At 42.6% G+C, this 10,067-nt stretch overlaps 1 long non-coding RNA gene across 2 annotated transcripts; it reads right to left on the bottom strand.

Moving 5' to 3' along the window:
• Positions 1-458: 458 nt before the first annotated feature.
• On the bottom strand, positions 459-1,947 carry LOC134064277 (uncharacterized). Of its 2 annotated transcripts, none has more exons than XR_009936268.1 (3): positions 1,896-1,947; positions 870-954; positions 459-731 (listed from the first exon to the last, which is right to left on the bottom strand). It is a non-coding gene; the product is annotated as an uncharacterized LOC134064277 (long non-coding RNA). The 2 variants fall into 2 exon arrangements; XR_009936267.1 differs by lacking the exon at positions 1,896-1,947 and adding an exon at positions 1,591-1,639.
• Between the last annotated feature and the right edge of the window lie 8,120 nt (positions 1,948-10,067).

Here is a 10,067-nt window from a genome sequence, read left to right as displayed (position 1 = left end):
TCAGCCCATCATAATCAAGGACCGGAACTATCAGTTTTAGAAACACACTTTAGTTTTAGACTCTTACTCAAAGCTGGCCAAAATGGTCTGTGACTGTGTGGTGTTTAAAAAATAGATTCATTTGCAAAACCATGACTCTGATGGGCCGTTTTCAAATTCATCACACACACACACACACACACACACACACACACACACACACACACACACACACACACACACACACACACACACACACACACACACACACACACACACACACACACACACACACACACATACAGCAGTTTCACTACGGTATATAATTTATCCTACACATTTGTAATAACCTTTTCTCTCAGGGAGTATGAATCTGTGTGTGTGTATGTGCATGTGCACTACGACTCTTTCTGTCTGTGAATTTTAAAGGTACAAGATTTCTTGTTTGAAAATATTGACTTGACCAAGTAAGTGCTGCTGATAATTTTACTTTATTACATGACACTTGACAGAGTTCTACCTTAATGCTGGAAGTTCATAGCCATAAAGGGACATGTATTACAACTTTGCAAGAGATTTTTTGTTTGTTTTTTTGGCCGCTGTATTCTACATTTATCCCAACAGTAGTCCGACTTTAGCTATTTTCTTTGCTCCGCGATATAATTTTTTCATATGATGGCGGAACTTGTTCCACTTCCGACCACGCTTTGCACGTGGATGTGCCTCATAGGCCAGGTCCACTGGGGTGGGATCTGAGGTGAGAACAAGCAGTGGGTAAATACGGGCTCCACACTCATGTAATACAAATCAAGGTAACCAATAACCAAAATTACATTTTAGATATTGAAATTAAAATGAAAGGTCATACTGTGTGCATATGTATTTCTCACCTGCTGGGCCATCGGACAGTTCAGACAGGTCAACTTCATTCTCTGCTGATGTTTGCCCAACCAACTGACCAACCACCAGAAAAATCTGAAAAGTGACGGTTAAATATACATTAATGTACTCAATTTGTATTTTGTAGGTACCATAGTTTCATGACATCCTTAGAGCCATTTGGTTCATAGTCATGTGAAGGTGAGACAAGCAAATTATTGGAAATAAATCAGTTGGCTAGCCTGAGCGAAGATGTAATTTATTGTATTTTAATATTTATTAATATTGACATTTAATCATCATCAATATTAACAGTTATATAACAAAACGAAGTTGTTGATTTAACGTTGGGCTGACAGAGGCAAAGTGTGTCCAAATTTACACTCATTCGTCTCTGTTTCATTGCTCAGGAAGTACCCATCACACAGATATCACGTAGGCACGCGTGAAGGATCACAGTCTCAGCTTGTTGCTGTATAAACAGATTGCGAGAAGTTTAAATTTACATTAAATTTAATCATGTTTACATTCTACGTACAGTTCTACGTCCATCACCACACTGGCAGAGATCTCGACCCTACTCAAAGTTACACCCTTGAGGATGGGTGAACCCAGAAAAACATTAATAAAATGTGAATAAAACACATCCCCAAAAGGAAAATGTGCTTCAGTTCATACAGAGAAATACATTTAAAGTTATGGCCATGGCTATTTTAGACTTAGCCTACTTACCACAATGACCAGAGCAAGCTTTTGAACCATGCTTAACATTTGTTTTTCAGTATGTAGAGGAACAAAACACAAAAGTACAAAAAGTTGTGCAAGATAAACAAAAGCTCTATAAAACTAAATTAATCATCATTTGACACAGCCATGATGCCCCGCATTTAAACCACATTCCCGAGTGTCTATACACAGATAATTTGCATTGGTCAATGCCTTGGGGGCAAAGACTACTGATTCATAATTATACATATTATACACACACGCACACACACCATAAGCATTACTGACACAGTATGTTTTGGCCCTCTTACCTCCAGAGTCAGTCAACACCAAGAGGAACTTCTGCAGTCAAGGGATGTCTGGTGTGATAGTGGGCTTGTGTTGTCTCTATAAATTAGGAGTTGTGTGGGCGTATTCATCAGTGTGGTTCCGTGAACTCTCAAACACAAGAACCACACTGAATATTCTATTTGAAGTAATTTAATTTATTATCACATTTTACATTGTTTTTATAAATGTTCTTTGCTTGCAATAACTGAGGAGAGTCTGTGCTCCCTGGTATGTCTGATATGCAAAAAGACTTTGCAATTATGTTTGCAAATCCCTTTGTATTTATTTATCCCTTAAATAAATCCCTTAGTATTTGTTTATTGATTATTTAATAATTGATTTACACAATACTTTGCTTCTTAAGTGTTACATTTTGTTAACTAACAATCTTAATTTTAGTGTGCAAACAATTGGAAAAAACCTGTAAGTGACACCTGTTGTCCTCCATACTCACAGGTGTGGGTCGAAATGAAAAAGTGCATATTGCTCTATGGCACCCTCTGCTGGAGGTTTACTAGAGGGTCAGTGTGTGGTGAGAGCATTTCGATCATTCCATGTCCAGGAAAATGGATACTGCACTATCTCAGATTTTGCTCAAAGTTTGTCTACCTAATATGTAGGTCCCAAAACTAAGGCCTGTGAAGGGGGGCGAGCTAGCTCTCTGTTTTGTTTGAATGTCAACAGAAGTGATGTTACAGATCTGCCACTGATGTACTGGTGAGCCTCAGAAATCTCCTCTAAACACAGATGCAATGTTGTATGCATAAAATGAAATATACTAAAATAATTTGTCCATCAGTGCAAAGTATAATATTTGTTTTGGCTGAGAAATCCACTCCCCCCATCTTGCTACATCCCTGCCACTGATCTCCACTGTACCCCTCCATTAGCGTACATGTTCTGTCAGAGCGGGAACCCTGACTAACAACTCTTTAAGAAAACCCAGCACAGACGAATCCAAAAACACATCAAGAGAAACTTGACAGATAGACTCCAAAGAAAAAGGTAAATATTTGACATCCATAAGCCAGACCTCACCAAGACAGTGCTGTTCTCCAGAAAGCATACATTTGAAAAGGAGACAGGGTAGAGGGGGTCTAATGTATAAATGTTATTCTTTCATGTCAGGCCATGGTAGCTCGCTTCAGCGTCAGGGAGTGTGGTTTGGGTGGGAGGCCAAGCAAACCTTGGGAGTTTGATTGAACATCGTCCCCCATGTCTGCCCCCAGGGCGAGGCACACAATGTCTGATATGGCACAGACATCATTATTATGTGCATTATTATTACACATGTTTATGGCTCCATGTGTGCCTGTGTCAGTGGACTTTCAGAAAGACCGGGGTGGAGGTCTCTCTCTCTCTCTCTCTCTCTCTCTCTCTCTCAGTTTCTTCCTCTTTCTTTCTCTCTTTTGCACATACACATACACACATACACACACGCACACACTAACAAACACATGTGCACCTGCTCACTTGCATACATACAAGCGTGCAGTCTCTCTCTCTTTCTCTTTCTCTCTCTCTCTCTCTCTTTCTTTCTCTCTCTCATCTCCCCCACTGAGCTTGTTTTTCCTTGTGGCTGGTTCACCTCCCCTCCACTTGGGCCACTGGCAGAGGTCTGAGGTGAGGAGGCAGAGGAAACATCTTGAACTCTTGATGTGTTTGGAGTGTGTGTGTGTGTGTGTGTGTGTGTGTGTGTGTGTGTGTGTGTGTGTGTGTGTGTGTGCGCGCACAAGTGAGTGATATTTCAGCATATGTATGGCATTTTCCATGTGTTTTTCTCTCTGTTGTCAGGTCTCTCTTTTGGCCCATACTGGTCACCTTTCCTTTTATTTTAGCGACCTCTCCTGGAGAAATGAGCACATTAACAGTTTTTCCCATAATGCGAGATTTCACTTCTTTTCCTTTGTCCTACTGCAACCTTAATTGAATCCAGAATCAAGGAAATGACTCATGTTACCAAACAAACAACTTGTCCATAATATTATATAATTAGAATATCATTTTTTTCTTTCAATGCAGGAAAAAGGTGGCATTTATTTGGTATTGTTAGAGTCAAAATGAACTCACGTGTCAGTGTGTATTTGCACCCTCTGTAGGCTTGGAGGACATGTAAAACACCAGGCCAAGAGAGGTCAAAGAGAAGCTGATTGGAGCATAGATATTGCATCAGCTACTGTGGATACCGCATTGTCAGTAGAGTTCTACTAGGTGACATACACCGCCATATAACTGGGGGCAAACACGGCTATCAGACACATCTGTCTGATTTCCAATCAGAGACACTGGTTTCTCCATTGGCTTCCAGTGATCAATGCCTCCGCCATGAATGAGCCTTGTTTACAGAATTCTGGAGCCCTGCGTGGCAAGGGTTGTAAAGGGAGTACTCTGCCAGGCACCAGACCGCGGACACAAGGTCACAGGTGTTCATTTTCTACACTGTTTGGTGTTGTTGGTGGTCCTTCTATCCACAAGATGGCTCTTTATATAAAGGTTTGAACACATTCTCTCTCTCTCTCTCTCTCTCTCTGTCTTTCTCCTACCAGTGTCTGTGAAGTGTGACTGACAAGTGAGTTGTCAGTTCATTAGGGCCATATTAAGGAGCCTGTCAGCCACTGAGAGGCCCGGATCCTGACTGGCTGCTGGGTTGCGACCCCACCCCAGACCCTCTGACTGTGGAGGAGGGGGTAGTAACGCACCTGGCCCAGGTGAGGCTTACCTGTGAGCCACAGGGTTCATGTTCACCTCCTGAGAAGACATTCCAAGCATTCTGCCCCATGGCTCTAGTTCCCATACCACACCTAGTATTTACTGGATGGACACATATTTAGACATATACACACCAACACATACTCATATACATTAACATTTACACATACACGCCAAGATGGTGGACGTGTATCAGAATCAGAGACTGTATGCATAAACATACGTAGAGTATCCGAACCCATATGCATAAACTGAATATGTGAATAGAAACATACAGTACACAGTACAAACGCGTACACAAATGAGGACAAGAAAATGTGTAATGTGGCACTGAAAGTGTCCTTCATTTGGGGTTGAGGAAATTGGTAGCCCTAACACACACATACACACACTCACACACACTCACACAAAAACCCTCCCAACCCTCCAGACAGAGTTGAGGTAGAGATTACCCTCACTGTACATAAATGCTAACTTCCCAGGGAGCACATTCCAGCATTCAGGTATAATGTTTCAGTTTGAACAATACGTGAGTTAAGAGAACCGTTTCTGTGTGAAAACCCTGACTCCACTGTACGGTACACCTATAGGCATGGGGATGTGTACGGCAAAAGTGCTTGTTTTGACACAGTGCAGCCCGAGGTCTTTGTTTGTTGTTATTCGACCTCATGGAATCAAGTTACCAACATTCCCTGGCAATAAAAGTGTCTCATAAAAGATTTTTTTTTCTTATTATCTTTCAGTTTTTCCCCGGAGGTGAAAAGATTGAAATCTCCTCTCTCTCTCTCTCTCTCTCTCTCTCTCTCTCTCTCTCTCTCTCTCTCTCTCTCTCTCTCTCTCTCTCTCTCTCTCTCTCTCTCTCTCTCTCTCTCTCTCTCTCTCTCTCAAATCTGATATTTGGTATAATTGTGTTCACAGAAAATGATGGTATGTCTAAAGAAGCAAATGATAAATGCTGGTCTGTGCATTGTTTGTTTGTTTTTTTTCTTTTTCTTTTTAACTGGGCAAAGTTAGGAGCATTTATAGGCACTTAAGTAGTTCTGGAAAATTGTGCCAAGGCTTAAAGAATGTGTGAAAACATGTTCCTTCACATTTGGGTTGGGGGTCAGTTGAGCCCTCACTGAAACAGGGTCCTGGGAGGAGGGCCAGAGCTGCTCTACATCGTAATGAGGGAAACGTGCCATCAAATTACCCCTCCTGCGCAGCGGTGTATACCTTGAATGAATTATTGTGTGTGTGTGTGTGCAGGTGTGTGTGTGTGTGCGTGTGTGCGTGTGTGTGTGTGTGTGTGTGTGTGTGTGTGTGTGTGTGTGTGTGTGTGTGTGTGTGTGTATGAGTATGTGTATATGTGTGCGTGTGTGTGTGCGTGCAGCGTGCACTCATGCATAAGTGTGTGTGCGGGGGTGTGTCAGAGTGTAAGTGAGTAATGTGTATTCCCCCCTTCACATGAGAGTTTCTGTGCTGTACCATTTATGACCTAGAACTGGATCTCTCCCCGTGTCTGGCCTTCCTGCGTCGGCCCCCAGGTGCTCTGCCGCCCCTCCCCCCCCCCCGAGGGCCCTGACCGGGGCCACCTCTCCCGCACACTTCCTTTCAGGGACGCCCGGCGCAGGAGAGCTCTTCTCCCGGGAGCTTTTGATCCGTCTGTATCCTGGTCCTGTACGCAGCGGCTGCATCGGCCTCACAGCTTATGGAAGAAGTGCTTTGTACTGGAACCTGAGGTTATGAACCGCAGAAGCACATTTTGAATTGGTCAGTCAGGCCCATCTGTGCAGGTCCATCGTCCTGATTTACATATTTTTTGTAATATTTGATGTTCAGAAGTAGGTGGTACCTGCTCCCTGCTCCACAGCCCATGCCTATTGGATCACAATATAGAGAGAAAAAGGGAGAGAGAGAAGCTTACTAGTCTATTTTGTATAGTCATCTCCAGTATTCATGTCACTTGCCTTTTTACATTATCATGTCTGTTATCATTACATTATCATGCCTGTTAAGATGCTGAACTGAACTAAACTGTCTGGAAAAAGGAGGGAAATCAAGAGAGTAGGCGGGGGGCCGAGTCTCCCTATCTCCCTTCGTTTTTGAGTTTTTGATTTCATACAAGCAGTGTAGCTCATTTTAAAAAAATTGACTGTATAAATCATTTGCTAACACATTACCGATTGTTTCCAACGGGAATTGTTGCACACTAATGCATATTTTAAGATAAACGATCACATAATTATTGTGGGTTTAGCTCCAATCAAAGCCTGTGATGTGACGCTGTTGAACTAAGATAACCAATCACGTTCTTCCTTTAACTTTCGTCACTTCAAAACCGGGAAGTTAAAATCCCGCTGGAAGGATAATCGTCTGCATATCTTCGTGAAACCAGGTAAGTTTTAATTTACAGTGACACTTCGATACATGAATATTGTTCGTTATGTTTGTAACATATTAATTCAGCAAGGCTTTCCATAAAAAAATACTGTATTTTGTTTGCTGTGAAATCGAATACATTAGCTAATGTTAGTGACAGCAGAGAACTGAAACAACGTTAGCTAAATACAATGAACTTCTCGTCATGAGCTACTTTAGAATAGTCATGCAGTTAAACTATCCACAATGGCTACAGTTTATACAAAGACATAGGTCTGTACAGGGTCGATTTTTTGCAGGAACGGTTGCCACCCAAACATTGAGGGCTTTGCATTGGCAGTGAACCAGTTCCAAAACAGTTTTTGGTGCTGGGGGCTGTGTCAACTAGCCTATCTTGTATTCCTTATATTACATTATCATGTTGAATCTGTGCATATTTCAGTGATCAGTGTAAATCCTCAACCTTATCTTTATCTAGATAACACACAGTACTTAGAGATGACATCAACCTAGGTCCAAGATGACTTCAGGCTCACTTCCCCAACACCTATGCTGTCAGCCTTCACCATTGAGAGCCCCTTGACCACAAGCTGACTGTGGAGAGGGAAGTGTCAACAGAGAGTATGTCTGCTGCTTGCATTACTGAAGCCATTTGCAAAGCCATCAGTGTGCTCATGGCTTTTTCACCCCCCACCCCAGCATCACAGCATTACTTCCAGACTGAATGACCGGTCCCTCCCCAAATCTTCCTGCCTCATGAACACTTTTTCTCATATTCTCTCTGAACTCCATTGTACGTCTCCTTCTGGACCCACCTGCAAACTAATCCTACCAATCCTGCTTTTTTTTAATTGCATGTTCATATTATGACTTAACATTGCACCCTTGTGTCAGTTGCCAGTGCATGCTGTATGCAATGTGAATGTGCAGTCTCCACTTGTTACACAATGTGTTTTCTTGTGGTAAAAAGTAAAATACTTTTCAGCAACAGTATGTGTTCTGATGTGACGGGGACAGGCTACTGTTACCAGAGGCATTTTGTAAAGTGGGAAATGATTTTATAAAGGCAATTTATGCCTCTTACCATACCCTTATGGGCAGAAACTAATTTGTACTTTCTCTGAATAAAGTTAAAACCGATGAAAATGCAGATTATCTTGTTTTATTCCAGGAAACCCATTGTTACATTTTATGACAAACATTTTATACATAACCCTAAAAAGGCCTGCTACACACTCACCAGGGTATTGACCGCAGGGGTACATGATTATGACTGGCAGTTTATTAATGTCTTGTTCTAACCTACTTGCAGAAACCAGATCCTCAGAGAATAAGCATTTTAATACCAACCTTCACTGTCTTTTTCTCTCTTCAGTGCTCTATGCTCTTTGTTGGTGAAGAGCAAGTAGGCCTAGTAGGCTACTCTCAGTGATATCCAACATTAGCTGGCACCTCTTGAACGTCGTCTCTCTGGTTATATGCCACTATGGCATTTTCAGCTATCACACTTTCTGTTGTGTGCAGGTTTGCCCATGAAAGTGCACACTGCACACATTTTGAGTTAGAGTTAGGCCTACAGGGATTTTTGTATTTCCAGCTACATGCATGCAGCACATATTTGCAATGACAATATCTAAGCACACGTGTTTGTGCTTAGATATTGTCATTCTGTACTACAATGTTTTTGTTTTTTTTACAATGACAAGCCCATCCAGGCACAGCCCACCCAAGGTTGCTCACCACATCTTTACAGATGACAGACGATGACAATGAAAGAAACACACACACACACACACACACACACACACACACACACACACACACACACACACACACACACACACACACAGTTCCGCAAACAATACACAATTTATTAGAACAATCATCTGAAACATAAAACTATATTGCATTTAGTCTCGCCTATGCCAAACGCCATTTGATCATTATATAGGCCTACAAAATGCTACCAATATCGATAGGCCTACCTCTGAAGTTGGAAGTCCATTATCTGCCACAGAAAGATGTTCCACATCAGCAAAGAATACAGTCCGGATTTTATGGATTGAGCTATTGCAAATTCGTAAATAAAATAATTAAAAACAGTCAAATTTAGAAGTTGACGGCGTCCATGCTCAAGAGAGCGGTACGCAAGTGCCATCCCACGTTGTTTACTTCCTGTTGTCAGGGGAACGCAGCAGATTTCAATGGGATTTCTGTAGTAGTCTAGTGAATTTGCCTGTTTAAAACGGTGAGCATTTAAAACGATTTCTTCATCAAACATGCGCGAAACAAAGTTGGAAACAATGTCCGTAGTGGTTGGCGGATTTTTAAAAATGTCATTAGCAAAAAAAATCGTGCACTGCGGATGGGAAATCACGAAATGCACAATATCGAGGCTCGGCCCACCGCCTAGAGGGAGAGAGAGAGAAAGAGAGAGAGAAAGAAAGAGAGAATGTACTACAGTACATGTGTGGAAAAAGCTGCTTGTACTTGTTGCCATTAATGTCCGAGGCACCTGAATGAGAGTATGGGTATTCGCCCCACCCCACCCCATCCAGCGGTTCTCACAGCCAGGCCCCTGCAGACGCTGACCTCTGACCTCCTGACGTGCGCAGGCCCAACCGCCAGCACCGCTACCTCACCGGTGGCAGCTCGCCAAACTCGCACGTCATCATCACCATGCCCCGAAACAGTGGCATTAACACTCCAGACCATTCCGCTACCCTCCAGCAACAGTGACAAAGGGTTGGGGTGTAGACAAAATGATTTATAGATAGACAGAGAGGGAGAGAGAGAGAGAGACAGACAGAGAAAGTAGAGCTTAATCACAGTCATAAGTTCATATGTGTGAGAGTCAGGGTGAATAAAAGACTTCATAAAAATGTGTGTGTGTGCGTGTGCGTGTGCGTGCGTGCGTGTGGTCACAGTGCACTCAAAAAGACTAAGCCATTGTTGGTCCCCATATGGAGTGATGATCCACAGAATAGAGGCTCTGCAAGGAATCAGCACTGTCTCATGGCCTACCGCTACCACCACAACCCCCCCCCCCCCCCCCATTCAAACTCTTAAAACCAGTGCTCATC

Source organism: Sardina pilchardus, chromosome 18 (genome assembly GCF_963854185.1).
Source record: "Sardina pilchardus chromosome 18, fSarPil1.1, whole genome shotgun sequence".
NCBI lineage: Eukaryota > Metazoa > Chordata > Actinopteri > Clupeiformes > Clupeidae > Sardina > Sardina pilchardus.
This window is presented reverse-complemented; position numbering and strand designations above follow the sequence as displayed.